The sequence below is a fragment of the Bombina bombina genome, chromosome 8 (genome assembly GCF_027579735.1).
Source record: "Bombina bombina isolate aBomBom1 chromosome 8, aBomBom1.pri, whole genome shotgun sequence".
Taxonomy (NCBI): Eukaryota; Metazoa; Chordata; class Amphibia; order Anura; family Bombinatoridae; genus Bombina; species Bombina bombina.
Genome location: NC_069506.1, coordinates 258,689,785 through 258,713,368, shown reverse-complemented (window position 1 = coordinate 258,713,368; position 23,584 = coordinate 258,689,785). Strand labels below are relative to the sequence as shown.

Here is a 23,584-nt window from a genome sequence, read left to right as displayed (position 1 = left end):
GTATGCAGACCTGGTGGACATGTCATCCTGTCCACCTTGGTCTCTACCTCTGAAACAGGACCTTCTGATACAGGGTCCCTTCAAACATCAAAATCTAACTTCTCTGAAGCTGACTGCTTGGAAATTGAACGCTTGATTTTATCAAGACGTGGGTTTTCTGAGTCAGTTATTGATACCTTAATACAGGCTAGGAAACCTGTTACCAGAAAGATTTACCATAAGATATGGCGTAAATACCTATATTGGTGTGAATCCAAAGGTTACTCTTGGAGTAAGGTTAGGATTCCTAGGATATTGTCTTTTCTACAAGAAGGTTTAGAAAAGGGTTTATCTGCTAGTTCATTAAAGGGACAGATCTCAGCTCTGTCCATTCTGTTACACAAACGTCTGTCAGAAGTTCCTGACGTCCAGGCTTTTTGTCAGGCTTTGGCCAGGATTAAGCCTGTGTTTAAAACTGTTGCTCCACCATGGAGTTTAAACCTGGTTCTTAATGTTTTACAGGGCGTTCCGTTTGAACCCCTTCATTCCATTGATATAAAGTTGTTATCTTGGAAAGTTCTATTTTTAATGGCTATTTCCTCGGCTCGAAGAGTCTCTGAATTATCAGCCTTACATTGTGATTCTCCTTATTTGATTTTTCATTCGGATAAGGTAGTTCTGCGTACTAAACCTGGGTTCTTACCTAAGGTAGTTACTAACAGGAATATCAATCAAGAGATTGTTGTTACTTCTTTGTGCCCAAATCCTTCTTCGAAGAAGGAACGTCTACTGCACAACCTGGATGTAGTCCGTGCTCTAAAATTTTACTTACAGGCAACTAAGGAATTTCGACAAACGTCTTCTCTGTTTGTCGTTTACTCTGGGCAGAGGAGAGGTCAAAAAGCTTCTGCTACCTCTCTTTCTTTTTGGCTTCGTAGCATAATTCGTTTAGCTTATGAGACTGCTGGACAGCAGCCTCCTGAAAGAATTACAGCTCATTCTACTAGAGCTGTGGCTTCCACTTGGGCCTTCAAGAATGAGGCCTCTGTTGAGCAGATTTGCAAGGCTGCAACTTGGTCTTCGCTTCATACTTTTTCCAAATTTTACAAATTTGACACTTTTGCTTCATTGGAGGCTATTTTTGGGAGAAAGGTTCTTCAGGCAGTGGTTCCTTCTGTATAAAGAGCCTGCCTATCCCTCCCGTCATCCGTGTACTTTTGCTTTGGTATTGGTATCCCAGAAGTAATGATGACCCGTGGACTGATCACACTTAACAGAAGAAAACATAATTTATGCTTACCTGATAAATTCCTTTCTTCTGTAGTGTGATCAGTCCACGGCCCGCCCTGTTTTTAAGGCAGGTAAATATTTTTTAATTTATACTCCAGTCACCACTTCACCCTTGGCTTTTCCTTTCTCGTTGGTCCTTGGTCGAATGACTGGGAGTGACGTAGAGGGGAGGAGCTATATGCAGCTCTGCTGGGTGAATCCTCTTGCACTTCCTGTTGGGGAGGAGTAATATCCCAGAAGTAATGATGACCCGTGGACTGATCACACTACAGAAGAAAGGAATTTATCAGGTAAGCATAAATTATGTTTTCCCCTAAATTTCCTGTTCCTTAAAGGGACACTGAACCCAAATTTTTTCTTTTGTGATTCAGATAGAGCATGCAATTTTAAGCAACTTTCAAATTTACTCCTATTATCAATTTTTTTTTGTTCTCTTGCTATCTTTATTTGAAAACAAGGCATCTAAGCGGGTTTTTTGGTTCAGAACTCTGGACAGCACTTTTTTATTTGTGGGTGAATTTATCCACCAATCGGCAAGGACAACCCAGGTTGTTCACCAAAAATGGGCCGGCATCTAAACTTACATTCTTGCATTTCAAATAAAGATGCCAAGATAATGAAGAAAATGTGATGATAGGAGTAAATTTATCTGAATCACGAAAGGAAAAAAATTGGGTTCAGTGTCCCTTTAAGGGGTTAAAAAGTTTACTACTTCTGATATGGTAATTTTTTTTTTTAATTGAAACTTTGCTCAATTCCATGACAGCATATGGAGGTAGGCGCTGGAGCATGTACATATCTCAGCTGTGTTTGAGTGTTTTACTCAACAAAGGATTTAAAGGGACAGTCTACTCCAAAATTGTTTTTGTTTAAAAAGATAGATAATCCCTTTATTACCCATTCCCCAGTTTTACATAACCAACACTGTTATATTAATATACATATTACCTCTGTGATTACCTTGCATCTATGACTCTGCAGACTGCCCCCTTACCTCAGTGATTTTGACAGACAGGCAGTTTAGCCAATCAGTGCAGACTCCTAAATAACTCCACGGGAGTGAGCACAATGTTATCTAACTGTGAAAACCTTTCAAAATGCTCTGAGCTAAGAGGCGGTTTTTAACGGTTTAGAAATCAGTTTGAGCCTAACTAGGTTTAGCTTTTCAAAAATACCACCAAGGGAACAAAGCAAGTGTGATGATAAAAGTAAATTGGTAAGTTGTTTTAAATTGCATGTCCTATCTGAATTATGAGTTTAATTTTGACTAGACTGTCCCTTTAAAGAGAAACTGAAATTGGGTTTTGTTTTTTAAATCTTCATGTCCCAAAACCATCTAGTGAACTTTAATAATCATATACATTGTATTTTTATGGTCTCTTAACCCCTTATTGTTTTATCACAATTTGTTTAAGGGACAGTCAACACCAAAATTGTTATTGTTTAAAAATATAGATAACGCCTTCACTACTCATTCTCCAGTTTTGCTCAACCAACATTGTTAGATTAATATACTTTTATAACATTTAATCTTCTACATTTCTGACTGTTTCTAAGCCACTACAGACAGCCTCTTATCACATGCATTTTTTGTTTTGTTGCTTTTCACATCAGCAGACTGCTAGTTCATGTGGGCCATATAGATTATATTGTGCTCCCGCCCTTGGAGTTATTTTAGTCAACACAGCACTAATTGGCTAAAATGCAAATAGGTAATCAGGGGGTTGTCAGAAGATGCTTTAGATGCAAGGTAATCACAGAAGTAAAAAGTATATTAATATAACTCTGTTGGTTGTGCAAAACTGGGGAATTGGGTAATAAAAGGATTATCTATTTTTTAAAATAATAAAAAATCTGGTGTAGACTGTCCCTTTCATTACCTTTTCTTTATTTTGTTGGTATAAAAATTAAATTATTAGTCTTGGCAGATAAATGTTTTATATGCCTTGAAAACTGAATCATTTCTGGTTGCTAATTTGGTCAGAGTTGACTGGCTGCCCTGTACTGCCTTAAAATCCACTCTGCCACAATGCCGTCCTGCCTCAATCCACCTCGTATGTTTGTATGAAAACGTAAACCTTTATTTTTTAAACTGATGTTTGGTTAACTTATTTTAAAATTAAAAAACGTTTCAAATGTTTTTAGATATCCAAGACTAGGATTGCTGAGAGGGGCCCTGGCCAGGATCCAGGGGGAAGATGAGCTGTAAACAAGAATGATGAAATGTTGGACTTTGTTGGAACCAGGGTTAAGGTACGGGAATGTATGTGCTTGGGGTATCTGAGGGCTCTTGAGCTGTGTGGGGAGTCCCTTAGAGTGGGATTTGTTCATGGAGGGAGAGGTTAGCCATAGGTGGGTGTAATGCGTCATAAATGATATGCAGTCTCCTGTGTCCAATGTAACTTTAAAATTATGAGTTTGGCAATATATGTCTTCAGTCTGAGAGCTGCAATTCATTTAACTAGTAGTACTTGCTGTAAATAAACATATTTATTTTTCCTGATTTTTGTATAAAAGTTCTGAAAATCATAGATTTTCTAATTCTCAGAACTGCAAATGTACCCTTCAGACCTCTCAAGGCCTAACACTGCTACACCAATACAAAAAACGCACAAAACCTATCAGTTCAATCATTGTCGTTTTAATTCACGTGTGTATCAAGGTGTCGCTCGCCATAATCTGATACACTTTTGTTGTGAGGTTTTGGGAAAGGACTTTATGAAAATTTACCTTTTAATTCATTATATTTATTACTATATATTTATTTGACTATTTCATAGACTTTTATGATATCAAAGGGACATTTCATAGGTTAATCTGCTTAGTTATACTATATTATAGATATTGACAGCAATTAAGAGCCATAGGCCCAGCAAGTCTGCCCGATATTACCTAACAGTATAAACGTACCTAGTTCGTAGGATAGCCTTATGCTTGTCCCAGGCATTTTTAAAGTCCCCCACAGTGTTTGTCATTACTACCTCTTGAGGAAGTTTATTCCATAAATCAATTTCTTTTTCTGTAAAGTGCTTCCTCAAATTACTCCTGAATCTACTACCCTTCAGCTTGAGACTCCTTGTTCTTGAATTTTCCATTTTATGTAAAATACCCACAGCCTCCATTTTTATTAAGCCCTTTAACGTACTTGAAAGTTGTGATTGGCTGACTAGTTGTGTTCAGCTAGCTCCCAGTATGCATTGCGGCTCCTTCAGCAACAGATATCAAGAGAACAAAGCAAATTTGGTTATAAAAGTAAATTGGAAGGTTATTAAAATTGTATTTTATATCTGAATCCTGAAAGAATAAAATTTGGGTTTTATGTTCCTTTAACGAAAGGTATATGTGTGCAGTCACTAAGTACCAGCTAGCTCCCAGTAGCGCATTGCCTCTCAGCATATCTAGACATGATTTTCAATAAAGGATAACAAGAGAGCAAAATACATTTGGTAATAGAAGCAAATTGAAAAGTCTCTTAAAATTGCATGCTCTAGCTGAGCCATGAAAATGTGACGTTCATGACCCTTTTTAAAGGACATTAAACACTTTTTGCTTTTGTATAAATTGTGCATGTCCCAAACTCCTAGAGAGACCACAAAGCAAGATATGCAACCTGCAAATCAAGTAGCTGATTTAGGCAGTTTGTAAAAATGGCGCTGCAAAGCAAAATCTGTCCCTTTAATGCATAAAGATAATCATAAAAGTGACTAATTTTTTAAAGTAAGAATATTCTTTACTAATTCGCTTCATTTAACCACACATTCAAAGGAAAGAAACGGTTAAATATTAATAAGCCTGGTTTCTCTAAGTCCTGATGTGAACCATGACTTTAATAAATTCTTATATTATTTAAAGGGACATGAAACCCAAAATTTTAGATCTTATGCTCTATTGGGACAGTGAAGGTAGAGTAGCCACTAAGACATTCTTCAAAGAGGTTGATACCAATAGTTATCTATTATATAAAAGTAATCCTCATTTACCATGGAAACGGAATATACCGTTTAACCAATTTTGTAGCATAAGGAGGAATTGTTCGGATACTAGGGAGTTTGAAAAACAAGCCCTGATCCTAAAAGAGAGATTTATGGAAAGGGGATACCCAGAAGAGTTGATTATTGAAGGGTACAAAAAGGCAAACATGAAAGATAGAAGTGATCTTTTAACTATAAAGAATCAGTCGAAAAACATGTCAATAAAATCATTAATAAATTGAACACTAATGAATCCAAGATGAATGAAACTAAAGAAGTATAAAAGATAAAAGAAATGCTATACTTTTTATCACTGGCTATAATAGCAACCATCAAATAATTGAAGGAATTCTAAAGTAGTACTGGTTTATTTTAAAAGGTGACTATATCTTAAAAGATTTAATAGGTAGTGGTCCACAATGTACCTTCAGAAGAGCACCTACACTTAAGAATAAACTGGCTCAGAGTAAAATTCTAACGAGAAAGGAAAATGTTAGACAAGAACTAGGTTTCAAACTGATCTGAATAAGAGGGTAATACTAGTCTTAAATTGAAACCATTTGGGACATTTAAATGTGGCAAGAAATTGTCGGATGTGTAACTACGTTCCAGGAAAAATTAATGAATTTACATCCCAAACTTCTGGTGAAACGTTTATGACTAATATGCACTTCACATGTGACTTTACTTATGTTATATACTTAATGCAGTGCATTTGTGGTTTACAGTATGTTGGGAGGTCGTGTAGACCGATCAAAAAAATATATGGGGTGAACACAGTAGAAACATAAAACATAAGCTGGTTAAACTTAATATACCTAGACATATAGTTAGTGAACATCCAGATTGTACAGATGTCCTCAAAATGATCCCTATTGAACACATTCCAGATACCTGGGGAGTGAATAGATTCACCAAATTAAGACTAGACATTCTGGATATGGAAATTAAAGACCCTTTCTCCTTTTGGTCTAAATGAGAACATTAATATGGCAGCATTTAATAATTAAGTTATGTTGTTTACACTATTAGGCACGTCATTTTGTAGATAAAGTTTAAATACACATAGACCATATACATGGCTATAGAACACACATATATATATATATATATATATATATATATATATATATATATATATATATATATATATATATATATATATATATATATATATATATATATATATATATAATTTTTTTTTATTTTACATTCACAATTTTAATATTATATCACTTAGTGTTATAACACTGGCTATAACAGTATATATGATAGTTTAGATCCAATGAATATGTCACTGGGCACAATAATTTTCCTCTCTATAAGGGGGATAATAATTAATTTATAAATTTCACTATAACAAATACTATACACTTATGGTAAAACAAATTATTGATAAAAAATTTTTTTAACTCTGTTAGATTGCCTATTCGCTGTTCTGATATTTGTTTATAAGATATTGTGTGACTTATATGTCCAGTATCTAGGAATGCAGTGTAAGATAGTTTAAAATGGTTTATGAATGCAAAATATGCGTTTGTTTTCAATGAAGTATGTACACCGCGACCTCCCCATTCGGTTGCAGGATGCATAAACCCACCGCTGATATTTTTGACCAATTGTAGATCATTTTAGGATCGTAGATTGAGGGGGGCGTGTCATTTGACACACGCATGCGCAGTAACGATTTGAGGACGCCAGGGGTCTTTATAAGCTTGATATGTAACATTGTATATCTATTCACCTGAGGAAACAGTATATCACTGAGAAACGCGTTGTGATTTTAATTGTATGTTTTTAATACAGTGCTTTTACAATTTTATATCTCTTATGTGGTCTGTTTTACGGAGATCTGGTTGCAATTATCCCTTGTTCCCATAAATCTTGTTATACGGGTTTTAGGTTCTTGGGTGCACCTATATGATTACTCCTAATAACACCACTTTGAGATTAGTAAACAAGCACTCTAATAGTGAAATCCCATAGTACCAAGAGGGTTCACACGGAAAATATACGACAATTATCAACAAACATATTGAGGAGTGAGCTCACTGGACAGCTGTAAGGTCCAGACTGCGCATATAGCACTTTGGTATTGCTAGGAGACTTGTGAGTAGCATTTGACTACAGATTTTCGAATGAAATTTACCATACAATACTACACCATATGGGCGCATTTTCCTTATTGCCTTTTAGACTTTTTCTGTGGGTGTGATGCCACGACTTTTTCGGAAACTAGGCTGCTAGACGATCCCCCTTCTTGGATGGATCGCATGTGTAGTATCATTTGAATATACGTAATATATCGCTTTGGGATTGGATATCCTTATACTGGGAGCGCATCTGCTACAAACCTTTTTTTTTTTTTTTTTTTTTTTTTTTAGGAAAGATTAAATATTAATAAGCCTGGTTTCTCTAAGTCCTGATGTGAACCATGATTTTAATAATTCCTAATATTATTTATAGGGACATGAAACCCAAAATTTTGTTATCATGATTCAGATAGAAAATGCAATTTTAAACAACTTTCCAATTTACTTATATTATTTAATTTGCTTCCTTCTCTTGTTATCCTTTGCTGAAAAGTGTATCTAGGCAAGCTCAGGGGCAGTAGAGAACCTAGGTTCTAGCTGTTGATTGGTGGCTGCATATGTACAGTGGATATAAAAAGTCTACACACCCCTGTTAAAATATCAGGTTTCTGTGATGTAAAAAAATGAGACAAAAATAAATCTTTTCAGAACTTTTTCCACCTTTAATGTGACCTATAAATTGTACAACTCAATTGAAAAACAAACTGAAATCTTTTAGGTGGAGGGAAGAAAACAAAAAACCCCCCTAAAATGTGGTGGCATAAGTGTGCACACCCTCTTATAACTGGGGATGTAGCTGTGTTCAGAATTAAGCAATCACATTAAAAATCATGTTAAATAGGAGTCAGTACACACCTGCCATCATTTAAAGTGCCTCTCATTAACCCTAAATAAAGTTCAGCTGTTCTAGTAGGTCTTTCCTGATATCCTACAGCAAAAGCCATGGTCCGCAGAGAGCTTAAAAAGCATCAGAGGGATCTCATTGTTAAAAGGTATCAGTCAGGAGAAGGGTACAAGAGAATTTCCAAGGCATAAGATATACCATGGAACACAGTGAAGACAGTCATCATCAAGTGCAGAAAATATGGTTCAACAGTGACATTACCAAAAACTGGATGTCCCTCCAAAATTGCTGAAAAGATGAGAAGAAAACTGGTCTGGGAGGCTACCAAGAGGCCTACAGCAACATTAAAGGAGCTGCAGAAATATCTGGCAAGTACTGGCTGTGTGGTACATGTGACAACAATCTCCTGTATTCTTCATATGTCTGGGCTATGGGTTAGAGTGGCAAGACGGAAGCCTTTTGTTATGAAGAAAAACATCCAAGCCCGGCTACATTTTGCAAAAACACATCTGAAGTCTCCGAAAAGCATGTGGGAAAAGGTGTTATGGTCTGATGAAACCAAGGTTGAACGTTTTGGCCATAATTCCAAAAGATATGTTTGGTGCACATCACCAAAAGAACACCATACCCACAGTGAAGCATGGTGGTGGCAGCATCATGCTTTGGGGCAGTTTTCTCCTGTTAAGTGTAGTCAGTCCACGGGTCATCCATTACTTATGGGATTATAACTCCTCCCTAACAGGAAGTGCAAGAGGATCACCCAAGCAGAGCTGCTATATAGCTCCTCCCCTCTTCGTCATATCCAGTCATTCTCTTGCACCTAACTAAAGATAGGACGTGTGAGAGGACTGTGGTGTGTTAAACTTAGTTTTTATTTCTTCAATCAAAAGTTTGTTATTTTAAACGGCACCGGAGTGTGTTGTTTGTTCCCAGGCAGCATTAGAAGAAGAATCTGCCTGAGTTTTCTATGATCTTAGCGGTCGTAACTAAGATCCACTTGCTGTTCTCGGCCATTCTGAGGAGTGAGGTAACTTCAGAACAGGGGATAGCATGCAGGGCCCACCTTCAAGGAGGTATGTGCAGTAAATTATTTTCTAAGGAATGGAATTGACTGAGAAAATACTGCTAATACCGATGTAATGTAAGTGCAGCCTTAAATGCAGTAATAGCGACTGGTATCAGGCTGATATGTATGTATGTATACTCTGAGGTATTTCTGGGGAATGGAATTTCACTAAGAAAATACTGTCAATATTAAAGTAATATTTGAGCCTGCACTGCAGTGAAAGCGACTAGCAGCAGGCTTATTAATAACACTTCATAATTTTCAATTTTAAAACGTTTACTGGCATGTTAATCGTTTTTTCTGAGGTACTTGGTGATAAAACTTTATGGGCATGATTTTTACCACATGGCTGTCGTTTTTTTCTGCATAAAAACAGTTTACTGAGCTTCCCCACTGTTGTAATATGAGTGGGAGGGGCCTATTTTAGCGCTTTATTGCGCAGTAAAAATTTAGTCACAGTCTTCCTATTTCTTCCTCCATGATCCAGGACGTCTCTACAGAGCCCAGGGGTCTCCAAAACTAGTTTTGAGGGAGGTAATCAGTCACAGCAGACCTGTGATAAAAACGTTTATTATTTCAACTGTTATCCGTTTTGGGTATTAAGGGGTTAATCATCCTTTTGCTGGTGGGTGCAATCCTCTGCTAACTTAATACATTTACTGTGAAAATTTGGTTGCTATAACTAATTTGGTTCATTATTTCAACTGTGACAGTTTTTTGTGCTTCTTAAAGGCACAGTAGCGTTTTTTATATTGCTTGTAAATTTATTTAAAAGTTTTTTCCAAGCTTGCTAGTGTTATTGCTAGTCTGTTTAAACATGTCTGACACAGATGAATCTGTTTGTTCACATGTTTAAAGGCCAATGTGGAGCCCAATAGAAATTTGTGCACTCAATGTATAGATGTTACTTTGAATAAAAGTCAAACTTTATATGTTAAAAAAATATCACCAGACAACGAGGGGGAAGTTATGCCGACTAACTCTCCTCACGTGTTAGTACCTTCGCCTCCCACTCAGGAGGTGCGTGATATTGTGGCGCCAAGTACATCAGGGCGGCCCATACAAATCACTTTGCAAGACATGGCTAATGTTATGACTGAAGTACTATCTAAATTGTCAGAATTCATTCTGTGGGTGACGGATCTGATCCAAGTAGACTGGATTCAGAGATTTAAAATTTTAAATTTAAGCTTGAGAACCTCCGTGTATTACTAGGGGAGGTATTAGCGGCTCTGAATGATTGTAACACGGTTGCAATTCCAGAGAAAGTATGTAGGCTGGATAAATATTTTGCGGTACCGGCGTGTACTGACGTTTTTCCTATACCTAAAAGGCTTACAGAAATTGTTAACAAGGAGTGGGATAGACCCGGTGTGCCCTTTTCACCCCCTCCTATATTTAGAAAAATGTTTCCAATAGACGCCACCACACGGGACCTATGGCAGACGGTCCCTAAGGTGGAGGGAGCAGTTTCTACTCTGGCTAAGCGCACCACTATCCCGGTGGAGGATAGCTGTGCTTTTTCAGATCCAATGGATAAAAAGTTAGAGGGTTACCTTAAGAAGATGTTTGTTCAGCAAGGTTTTATATTACAACCCCTTGCATGCATCGCGCCTGTCACTGCTGCGGCGGCATTCTGGTTTGAGTCTCTGGAAGAGACCCTTAGCACAGCTCCATTGGATGAGATTATGAACAAGCTTAAAGCCCTTAAGCTAGCTAATTCATTTATTTCTGATGCCGTAGTACACTTAACCAAACTTACGGCTAAGAACTCCGGATTCGCCATTCAAGCGCGCAGAGCGCTGTGGCTTAAATCCTGGTCAGCTGATGTGACTTCTAAATCTTAATTGCTTAATATTCCTTTCAAAGGGCAGACATTATTCGGGCCCGGCTTGAAAGAAATTATCGCTGACATTACTGGAGGTAAGGGCCATGCCCTGCCTCAAGACAGGGCCAAACCAAAGGCTAAACAGTCTAATTTTCGTGCCTTTCGTAATTTCAAGGCAGGAGCAGCATCAACTTCCTCCGCTCCAAGACAGGAAGGAACTGTTGCTCGCTACAGACAGGGCTGGAAACCTAACCAGTCCTGGAACAAGGGCAAGCAGGCCAGAAAACCTGCTGCTGCCCCTAAGACAGCATGAAGTGAGGGCCCCCGATCCGGAAACTGATATAGTGGGGGGCAGACTTTCTCTCTTTGCCCAGGCTTGGGCAAGAGATGTCCAGGATCCCTGGGCGTTGGAAATCATATCTCAGGGATATCTTCTGGACTTCAAAGCTTCTCCTCCACAAGGGAGATTTCATCTTTCAAGGTTATCAGCAAACCAGATAAAGAAAGAGGCGTTTCTACGCTGTGTACAAGACCTCTTACTAATGGGAGTGATCCACCCAGTTCCGCGGTCGGAACACGGGCAAGGATTCTATTCAAATCTGTTTGTGGTTCCCAAAAAAGAGGGGACCTTCAGACCAATCTTGGACTTAAAGATCCTAAACAAATTCCTAAGAGTTCCATCGTTCAAAATGGAAACTATTCGAACCATCTTACCCATGATCCAAGAGGGTCAGTACATGACCACAGTGGATTTAAAGGATGCCTACCTTCACATACCGATTCACAAGGATCATTACCGGTATCTAAGATTTGCCTTCCTAAACAGGCATTACCAGTTTGTAGCTCTTCCCTTCGGGTTAGCTACGGCTCCAAGAATCTTTACAAAGGTTCTGGGCTCTCTTCTGGCGGTACTAAGACCGCGAGGCATAGCGGTAGCTCCGTACCTAGACGACATTCTGATACAAGCGTCAAGTTTCCAAACTGCCAAGTCTCATACAGAGTTAGTTCTGGCATTTCTAAGGTCGCATGGGTGGAAGGTGAACGTAGAAAAGAGTTCTCTATTGCCACTCACAAGAGTTCCCTTTCTAGGGACTCTTATAGATTCTGTAGAAATGAAAATTTACCTGACGGAGGACAGGTTATCAAAACTTCTAAATGCTTGCCGTGTCCTTCATTCCATTCAACACCCGTCAGTGGCTCAGTGCATGGAGGTAATCGGCTTAATGGTAGCGGCAATGGACATAGTACCATTTGCGCGCCTGCATCTCAGACCGCTGCAATTGTGCATGCTAAGTCAGTGGAATGGGGATTACTCAGATTTGTCCCCTCTGCTAAATCTGGATCAAGAGACCAGAGATTCTCTTCTATGGTGGCTTTCTCGGCCACATCTGTCCAAGGGGATGCCCTTCCGCAGGCCAGATTGGACGATTGTAACAACAGACGCCAGCCTTCTAGGTTGGGGCGCAGTCTGGAATTCCCTGAAGGCTCAGGGATCATGGACTCAGGAGGACAGACTCCTTCCAATAAACATTCTGGAATTAAGAGCAATTTTCAATGCTCTTCTGGCTTGGCCTCAGTTAGCAACTCTGAGGTTCATCAGGTTTCAGTCGGACAACATCACGACTGTGGTTTACATCAACCATCAAGGAGGAACAAGGAGTTCCCTAGCGATGATGGAAGTCTCAAAGATAATTCGCTGGGCAGAGTCTCACTCTTGCCACCTGTCAGCGATCCACATCCCAGGCGTGGAGAACTGGGAGGCGAATTTTCTAAGTCGCCAGACCTTTCATCCGGGGGAGTGGGAACTTCATCCGGAGGTGTTTGCCCAACTGCTTCATCATTGGGGCAAACCAGATCTGGATCTCATGGCGTCTCGCCAGAACGCCAAGCTTCCTTGTTACGGATCCAGGTCCAGGGACCCGGGAGCGGTGCTGATAGATGCTCTGACAGCACCTTGGGTCTTCAACATGGCTTATGTGTTTCCACCTTTCCCAATGCTTCCTCGATTGATTGCCAGGATCAAACAGGAGAGAGCATCGGTGATTCTAATAGCGCCTGCGTGGCCACGCAGGACCTGGTATGCAGATCTAGTGGACATGTCGTCCTGTCCACCATGGTCTCTGCCTCTGAGACAGGACCTTCTGATTCAGGGTCCTTTCAAACATCCAAATCTAATTTCTCTGAGGCTGACTGCATGGAGATTGAACGCTTGATTCTATCAAAGCGTGGATTCTCGGAGTCGGTGATTGATACCTTAATACAGGCTAGGAAACCTGTTACCAGGAAAATTTACCATAATATATGGCGTAAATACTTATATTGGTTCGAATCCAAGAGTTACTCATGGAGTAAGGTTAGGATTCCTAGGATATTGTCTTTTCTACAAGAGGGTTTAGAAAAGGGTTTATCTGCTAGTTCGTTAAAGGGACAGATTTCAGCTCTGTCTATCCTTTTACACAAACGTCTGGCAGAAGTTCCAGACGTTCAGGCTTTTTGTCAGGCTTTGGCTAGGATTAAGCCTGTGTTTAAGACTGTTGCTCCGCCGTGGAGCTTAAACTTGGTTCTTAACGTTCTGCAAGGTGTTCCGTTTGAACCCCTTCATTCCATCGATATCAAGCTGTTATCTTGGAAAGTTCTGTTTTTTAATGGCTATTTCCTCGGCTCGAAGAGTCTCTGATTTATCGGCCTTACATTGTGATTCTCCTTATCTGATTTTTCATTCAGACAAGGTAGTTCTGCGTACTAAACCTGGGTTCTTACCTAAGGTAGTCACTAACAAGAATATCAATCAAGAGATTGTTGTTCCATCATTGTGCCCTAACCCTTCTTCAAAGAAGGAACGACTTTTGCACAATCTGGACGTCGTCCGTGCCCTGATATTTTATTTGCAGGCAACTAAAGATTTTCGTCAAACTTCTTCCCTGTTTGTCGTTTATTCTGGACAGAGGAGAGGTCAAAAAGCTTCGGCTACCTCTCTCTCTCTTTTTGGCTTTGTAGCATAATACGTTTAGCCTATGAGACTGCTGGACAGCAGCCTCCTGAAAGGATTACAGCTCATTCTACTAGAGCTGTGGCTTCCACTTGGGCCTTTAAGAATGAGGCCTCTGTTGAACAGATTTGCAAGGCTGCAACTTGGTCTTCACTTCACACTTTTTCAAAATTTTACAAATTTGACACTTTTGCTTCTTCGGAGGCTGTTTTTGGGAGAAAGGTTCTACAGGCAGTGGTTCCTTCCGTGTAAAGATCCTGCCTGTCCCTCCCGTCATCCGTGTACTTTTTGCTTTGGTATTGGTATCCCATAAGTAATGGATGACCCGTGGACTGACTACACTTAACAGGAGAAAATATAATTTATGCTTACCTGATAAATTCATTTCTCCTGTAGTGTAGTCAGTCCACGGCCCGCCCTGTTTTTACGGCAGGTCTAAATTTTAATTAAACTCCAGTCACCACTGCACCCTATAGTTTCTCCTTTCTCGTATGGTTTCGGTCGAATGACTGGATATGATGTAGAGGGGAGGAGCTATATAGCAGCTCTGCTTGGGTGATCCTCTTGCACTTCCTGTTAGGGAGGAGTTATAATCCCATAAGTAATGGATGACCCGTGGACTGACTACACTACAGGAGAAATGAATTTATCAGGTAAGCATAAATTATATTTTTCTTTAGCTGGAACTGGGGCCTTAGTCAAGGTAGAGTGAATAATGAACCGTTCCAAATACCAGTCAATATTGGCACAAAACCTTCAGGCTTCTGCTAGAAAACTGAACATGAAGAGGAACTTCATCTTTCAGCATGACAACGAGCCAAATCAACAAAGGAATGGCTTCACCAGAAGTAGATTAAAGTTTTGGAATGGCCCAGCCAGAGCCCAGACTTGAATCTGAGTGAATATCTTGGAGGTGATCTGAAGAGAGCTGTGCACAGGAGATGCCCTCACAATCTGACCGATTTGGAGTGTTTTTGCAAAGAAGAGTTGGCAAATCTTGCCAAGTCAAAATGTGCCATGCTGATAGACTCATACCCAAGAAGAGTGCTGTAATAAAATCAAAAGGTGCTTCAACAAAGTATTGGGTGTGCACACTTATGCAACTACATTACTTTAGTTTTTTTTTTTTTCTTTTCTCCACCTAAAAGATTTCAGTTTGTTTTTCAATTGAGCTGTACAGTTTATAGGTCACATTAAAGGTGGAAAAAGTTCTGAAATTATTTATCTTTGTCTCATTTTTTTACATCACAGAAACCTGACATTTTAACAGGGGTGTGTAGACTGATTTTATTGATTGTGATTCGCTCATCCATGTGTTCACTTAGAACCCATTAGTGCATTGCTACTCCTTCAACAAATACCAAGAGAATGAAAGATGAGATTAGATAATAGAGAATACAATTTTTTTTTTTTTTATTTATTTTTTTCTCCAACAATGAGTACAGATTCCATAATAAGAAAGCCAAAAAAATATTACATTTCACCGGTACAAGAAAAAAAAAAAAAACAAAGAAAGAAAAAAAAGAATAGTAACAGTCCAATAAGAAAGAAAAAATGTATATTACATATCATATACCTAATTGGCTGAACTAACTCATCTGTCTTTCTTTAATAACTCAATGTTGGAATTTTTCTCTTTTCCTTTTCTTTTCCCTCTTCCAGTTTTCCCTCCTCTTCCTCCCCTTTAAGACCACGGAACAAAAAAAACCCAAAAAAAACAAACAAAAAAAAAAGAAGGGGGGGGAAGGAAAAAGGGGGGGGGGGGGCAAAGAGAAATTGTAATTGTACTAACCCGCATCTGCTCCCCAAATACCTAATAATACTAGCTCTGAGTTTTTAAACGGTGAAATCAAATAATCGATTTCTCTTTCAGGGAAAATCTTGATAAATGGGGCCCATTTGTGAAAAAATTTCTTTACGTCACGTTCGTTATCTATATTGGTGTTTTTCTGTTCTAAGACATATTGTTTCTTTAAATGATTACTAATTTCTGAAATAGTTGGTGTCGCCCTCAATTTCCATTTCTTACCTAACAGATATCTGGTGGCTAAAATAGCTAGGTTAACCAGTTTTTCATTAGGCTGACGTTCCTCTCCAGGCCTCAAACAAAATACAATCTGATACAAGGAGAGGGCTATCAGCTCAATTTTAAGTATATTTTTGAGCCAATATTCTAGCTTACTCCAAAGATTTCTCATTCTAGGGCAGGACCAAAACATGTGTATTAAATCCGCAGCTACGTAAGAACATCTAGGACATTTATTGAATTCAAAGTTTCGGACTCTGAGACCTCTCTCCGGGGTAAAGTATGCCCTATGCAAGAGTTTCAGATGAGCATCTCGCCAGTTAGATGAAAGTGTTGTTTTTATTACCTTATTTAGCGAAAGTTGAATAATTTTGGGTTCTATATTGCTGTATGGAATTAAATTATTCCAGGTCAAGGCTAAGTTCTCAACTAGCGGGGCAGCCTTACTGAGGCTCAGCATATAGTAACACGGAGAAATGGACATAGAGGAATCTTTAGTTATTGTTAGCCAAGTTTCTAAATTGCCCAAGGTCCAGTTCCAGTCAGCCCTATGTATGAGATCTATAATATAATGTCTTATCTGTAGGTATGCGAAAAAATCTTTGTTTAGCAAATTAAATTCATCCCTCAATTCAGCAAAAGATTTGATACACTTTCTATCGCGATCGACTAAATAGATAACTCTATCCAATCCATTATTATGCCATCTGTTGAAAACTTCTGAATCTAAACCAGGTTGAAAATTTGGGTTTCTGATTAGGGGAAGGTATTTTGATACCTTAGGGCATATTGAAAGAAGTTTAGTTAGTCTGGCCCATGCTTTGAGCGGGTTCAAAATAAATTTAAGTTCCTTAATACTCATTGGGAGTTCTCTAGGTTCCAAGTGTGCCAAAGCTACCGGTGAATATGGTTCACATATATTGGACTCCAGATCGTTATTTAAAACATAGTTCTTACAGGAAAACCAATCTTGCTACTATGCGGACTAAAAAACAAAGATTGTAAAATCTTAAGTTTGGGAGTGCTAAGCCTCCCATCTCTCTTGGCGCTGTTAGTTTAGAGAGGGCTATTTTAGATCTTTTCCCCTGCCAGATAAATTGCCCAATTGATGAATTTAGCGATCGTATATCTTTCTCATACAACATTAAAGGGAAATTCTGTAAAATATAAAGCAGCTTTGGAAGAAGAACCATTTTGAATAAAGCGGTGCGGCCAGATAGTGAAAGAGGTAGGCTTTGCCAGGTTTTAAGCCTTTCTTTAATATGTGCTATCATTGGAGTTATATTTACCTTGTAAAGATCTTTTAGGTTAATTGGTATTTTAATTCCTAAATATTTCATGGATTCCGTTACTACTCTAAAGGGTATGTCTGCAATACTGGTCCTGTTTTTCCTGAGCCAAATTAATTCAGATTTTGTAGCATTCACTTTGTACCCTGAAAATGTCCCAAAATAATCAGTGATCTGCAGAAGTTTTGGTATGTTTTTTGCTGTATTGGAAAGATATATAAGTAGGTCATCCGCATATAGTCCCATTTTTATTTCATGACTATTAATTTTTATACCTTCCAACGAGCACCTAATCTTAATTGCTAACGGTTCTATGGCTAAATCGAATAGGAGCGGGGAGAGAGGACAGCCCTGACGAGTGCCCCTTTCTAATGCAATTGAAGAAGAGATGTCATTATTAATGATCAGACTTGTAGAAGAATGATTGTATAGGTTCTCCACAAACTTAGGAAAATTGCCCCCAATTCCAAACTTCGTTAAGGAGAAAATTAAGTGTTTGTGGATTACTAAATCAAAGGCTTTTTCCGCATCTAGTGACAAAATGGCCAGGTCAGGGGGATCCTCCCTCCCCGCCCCCTGAGGGGATGTTCTTTGGATATATTCCATAGTAACTAGTAATTCTCTAATTTTTGCCGAAGAATTACGATTATTGATAAAGCCAGCTTGGTCTGAATGGATTACTGTGGATAAGATACACTGGAGCCTTTTTGCTAAGATAGAAGAGAGAATTTTATAGTCTGAGTTTAACAATGCAATGGGTCTATAAGACTCTTTACATGTAGGGTCTTTCTTTTCTTTTAAGATCAGAGTAGTAAGAGAAGACGCAAAGGAGGATGAGACCTGTTTATGTTTAATGAAAATATCATTGTAAAGATTGCCCAGATATGGAGCTATCTCTGATGATAAAATTTTATAAAGCTCATTGAGAAGACCATCCGGGCCCGCTGCTTTACTTAAGGGTAGTTTGGTAATTATTGTTCCAATTTCTTCTATTGTAATGGGCGCATTGAGTCCAATGATATCCTCAGAGGTAACCATTGGAATATTAATTTTGCTAAAAAATTCAGTCGCTTTATCTGTATCAAACTCTTTACTAGAGTATAGTTGTTGAAAATATTGGTGAAATACCCTAGAAATTTCTTCCGGTTTAGTTAAAAACTTCCCATTGCACTGAATTTTATCAATATTCGGTTTTTTATTTTCGTTCTTAATTAATTTAGTTAACATTTTACCAGATTTGTTACCAAATGTATGTAATTTGGCTTGTAGCCTAAGCTCACTATGTTTCTTGTGTTAAATAAAAGGTATCTCTCGCAGCCTTAGCTCGTATGTATCTTGCCCAGGTTAAAGGCGTTCTTTCTAGTAGATAAAGATTATATGAATTAATTAGTGAGTTAGAGACTTCCTTCTCTCTTGCCTTTCTTCTCCTATTTTGAATGGCAGAATATGCCGTAATTTCCCCTCTGAGTACTGCTTTAGCAGTTTCCCAGAAGATGTCTGTACGGTCCGCGTAGTTCTTGTTAAATTGAACATATTCATTGAATTTGTTCCTGAGCCACTCTTTGAACTTGAGATCCGTGTAAAGGTAATAGGGGAAAAAGAATCGCAGATTCTTTGATCTGTATTGAATAAAGTTGAATTCAAGAGTGATAGGCCCATGGTCCGACAGAAAAATAGGCATTATCTCAGATTTAACCATTGTAGGATTTAAATGATCCCCGATTAAAAATAGGTCAATCCTGGATAGTGTTTTGTGCGCCTTAGATAGACAAGTGAAGTCCTGAATATCAGGATTCTGATATCTCCAAATGTCACGCACCGAGAGGATCTGTTTAATATTATTAATTATCTTAGAATCAAGATTATCTTTTTTCTGTTTCTGGCGCTTAGAGTTTTCTCTGAGTCTATCTATGGGACATTGGGGGGCCATATTAAAATCCCCCCCCCAAGATTAAATGTCCTTCAATACTTAGGAGGAGCTTTGCTTGTAATGCTTCCCAGAATTCAGGATCAGTTTTATTTGGACCGTAAACATTGCAGATTGTATATTTTACCTGGCCTATTTTCATCTTGGCCAGGACATACCTGCCCCCGGGATCGGCCTCAGAGCCCAGAATCTCCACTTGAAGTCTTTTACCTATGAGTATTGCTACTCCCCTTTTCTTCCCTACACTCGGAGCTACAAGAGCTTCTTTTACCCAAGATGACTTTAGTTTTAATGATTCTTCTAAATTTAAGTGAGTTTCCTGTATTAAACCAATGTCCGTCTGGGCTTTCCGTAAATGTGACAAAATTGCTTTACGCTTGATAGGGGACGAGATTCCCCCTACATTCCATGATACAATTTTAAAATTTTCCGTATTATGTGTCATGTTCCTCTAAAATGTGAGGGGAAAATAGAAAGAGTAGGGAGAAGTGGGGGAAAGGGAATTGTTGGAAAATAAGGGGAGGGAGGGGCAAAAAATAAAATAAAAAAGGGGGGGGTTAAATAGATAAATAATTCGAAAAACAGGGGAAAGGGGGGGAGAGGAGGGGGTTCCATTTTCCGCCATAATTGCCATCAATATATACTTGCTTTCACATTTAATGCAAAAAAAGAAAAACAAAAATACAAAATAGATCCACATATAAAAAGCCATTAGACATAAATCGTCGCTTATATTTATATATCTAGAGATTTATATAGATTTTCAGCCATTTGGACATCCTCAATAATATGTGTTATTCCATTTAATACCACTTTCAATTTTGAGGGGGTAAATCAGAACGGCCCTATACCCCTGTTGTATAAATTTTGAACAAATCAGGGCTAATTCCCGTCTCTTTAGGGCAGTGTCTGCCGAAAAATCCTGAAAAATCAAGATCTTATTACCCTCTATCATGATCGGTTGGTTCCTTCGTGAGTACTGCAGCAATATATCTTTATCCTTATAATTAAGTAGCCTAGCTATTACTGGTCGATTTCTACTGCTATTGGGACCCTCTAGCCGTGGGGGGCCTATCCTGTGGGCTCGCTCAACTATAACTGGAGGGTGTGTAGAGGGGATTTTTAATGCTTTGGTAAGAGTATCGGATATGAAAGTGTCAAGATCTTCAAATTGTTTACTTTCAGGAAGGCCAATTATTCTGAGATTATTCCGTCTTGAACGGTTTTCGAGGTCCTCTAATCTGTCCATGATTTTTTGTAGCCTTTTGGCTGAGATCTCAATCTTAGAACTGTATGAAATTGCTTGGTCTTCCAGATCCGATACCCTCTGTTCTACTTCTTGCATTCTATGCGAGAACTGCCGCACCTCTTGAGTTAAAGAGGAAATATCTTGCTTAATTTCAGTTTTAAGTATTTCAAATTTAGGGGCAAGTGCCTCTGCAATACTGGCCACTAGTGTCTGCATATTAAAATTTTCAAGTACTGTTGCTGTATTAGAAAGATTAGTTTGTTCAGCAACTGGTTCTACTGAATTTTTAATTTTCCTATCTCTATGCCTTCCTGTCATATTTGGGGAGGGTTTTTTTGGGGAGTTTGAAAGATATTTATCCATGTACCGCGTGATTGTGAGTTAAAAAAGGTGCTCAGGGGGGAAGAAGAAAAAAAAAAAAAAAAAAAAGGGGGGAGGGGGTGTATAGTTTATAGTGATGCGATTGAAAATAGAGGAATGTGAAGGATGTGCCAGTGAAGGCCGGTGTGAGGGGGCTACAAAAGCCCAAGCGTTGCAAAAATTTAGGGTTGGTGTGGTGTGTAGTGATTGGGGGGAAAATAATTATTTAATTAATTTGTGTGGGGACGTGAAAATTTTTATTTGAATAATTCCTCTAGATCTCAGTTAGACTTCTTCCAATTTAACTTATGTTAGAACTAGTCCTCTAATGCAATTGACTAATTGTCTGATTTTTATGTCTAGACCACCCAATTATTGATTAAAGGGGGAAGAGAGCCCAAAATTTAGGACACTATCATTAAATGTGTGTATAAGATACCCTCTTCCTTTTTCTCTTCCCTCCTAGAGTAAGTGCAGTCGATAATGGAATGATAAAGACTCTATTGTATTAAAGTAAACCTAGGTGCCAGAAGTATTGGCATCCAAGTGAGCCCCCTTTATAATAAGCGTTCTTATGTAAATTTTGGTGATATTACTGGGGAACCAATGTAGTTTACAATTTTACTACTGATTTTGATAGTTATTATTACAGGTGTAGGTCAATTCAGCAATCTTGCTTGCTAACCCAGCAATTAAAGGTATTCAAAATACTAAGCAAAGAAAAAGCAAGCTCATAGGGCCTATTGTAATTTAGTTGCAGTTGAAAATTGGGGAACCAATGCAGTTTACAATTTTACTACTGATTTTGAGAGTTATTATTACTGATGTAAATCAATTCAGCAACCTTACTTGCTAATTCAACAATTAAAGATATTTAAAGTACTAAGCAAAGTAAGAACAAACTCATAGGGCCTATTGTAATTTAGTTGCAATTGAAAGTTTAGCTTTCTTTCTTTCTTTTTCTTCTCTCCTTCCTTCTCCTTCCCCTTTTCTTATAAGAGAAGGATTTTCCCTCAGCCTCCACACTTATAGGGGAGAGAGAAATTCTCTGGGCCAGTGTTTTTCTAGTATTAGTCCTCTGATAATTCAAGGATGAAAGGAGTGCATTGTTTTTATCAGTGTCCCAATTTTTCTGCAGTATGTCCCTTGAATGAGTAGATTAAATGATATGCAGCTGCTTTAATACACCTTCCTATATGTTCACTTCTCCCATGCTTCTAAGTGTCTCAGTCCAGAAAAATTTTGCAAACTAATGACTGATTATATTGTTCCTCCTCCGCTTCCCCCTTCTTATGTGACTTATAAATATACTTGTTTCGTATTGGGGAGACAGGTGTTCTTATGCTTTGGCCTGGCTATCCATCCCCAGTATTCTCTTTTCAGTTAAGGTACTATTTTCCCCCTTCTACAATCAGTTGTACACTGGGACTCACCCTTTCCTCCGCTACCCGGTCTTTCCTCTGGTAGTGGCTGGTGCGCCGGAATGAATGCGGCAGTATCAGCCGGGAGCGGGCACTCCGGGAATCCTCTTCTAGACAACCCGGTGTTGAAGGATCTTTGCACCACAGACGTGTCCCTCACCCCCGGTGGGAGAGGGGGGGGGAAAGGCAAAGGCAGGAGATCCTCTGCGGCTAGTCTCTCACCTCACACTGCTCCCGGCGTCCAGCGTGACTCTCAATGCCTCCTCCCACGCATCCTCGGTGGGGGAGGGGGCAGCACAAGCAGAATTAGTCCCGCAGGAGCAGGGGTGCTTTTACCGGTCTCTCCTTCCTTCACGAAGTTCAGGTGAATATATCTGCTACAATTTTGAACACGAAGCGGGTGCGGAGGGCGGGGGGGCCCTTAATTCCAGCAGGTTGTAGTAGCACAAGATTATGTAGACTGGAACAAGGGGAGATTCAGGCATCCGTTTTGTCTTTCTTTTTCCCCTTATGTTTTTTACAGGATGGCCACGAAGGGGGGGGGGGGTGATTACTTCTGGAGATGTTAGTAATTTGTTAGTATATCTGAAGGCAGATTATGGGTCTGTTTCTGCCACACAGCAGTGGGTTGAATTTCCACTGCACGGCACCGGTGAGGTTGTTACAAACTGTCCAGGTAGCATCCCCAGGTGGGGGGAGGCGCAAATTTCCTACCGCCAGGTGCTGTGAGACTGGAGGAGAGAGCTCAGCAATCAGAACCTTGCTCCTCCTCCACCAGGTGCCACTGAGCATGAAATTTTTCTAGAGCCAGAGAATACAATTTTAAACAACTTTCTAATTTACTTCTATCTAAATTATGAAATACATTTTTTTGGGGTTTCATGTCCCTTTAAGTTCAGCAACACATTACTAATAATAATCATGTATTTAGATTTTCATTAGTATTAAGATTACTATTTAACTGCAGGGTTACAGGAGGCAAAGACTGCATGCAGGGTACAGTGTAACCCTACTGATTAGGTTTGTGGCCTTGAGATATAACACTAATTCTTTATGCGATGCACATGGTTCTATCACACTCGGAGGAAATCTGATTTTTTTTATTTAAATGTTATCCAATTAAAATAGAGAGTTGATAAATAGACCTTAAAGGGACATAAGATAACTTTTGGGTTTCAGATAGAGCATACCATTTTTTTACTTCTATTATCAGATTTGCTTTTTTTTCTTGTTTGTTAAAGGGACAGTCTAG

General features: G+C 38.9%; 1 protein-coding gene across 2 annotated transcripts in view; it reads left to right on the top strand.

Moving 5' to 3' along the window:
• LOC128639107 (beta-1,4-galactosyltransferase 3) overlaps nucleotides 1-23,584 on the top strand; it is a 443,577-nt gene that overhangs the window by 31,768 nt on the left and 388,225 nt on the right. For both annotated transcript variants that reach the window (XM_053691263.1, XM_053691264.1), the window contains one exon: nucleotides 3,415-3,522. The gene's annotated coding sequence lies outside the window, so the exon portion shown is untranslated. The remainder of the gene's footprint in view (nucleotides 1-3,414; nucleotides 3,523-23,584) is intronic.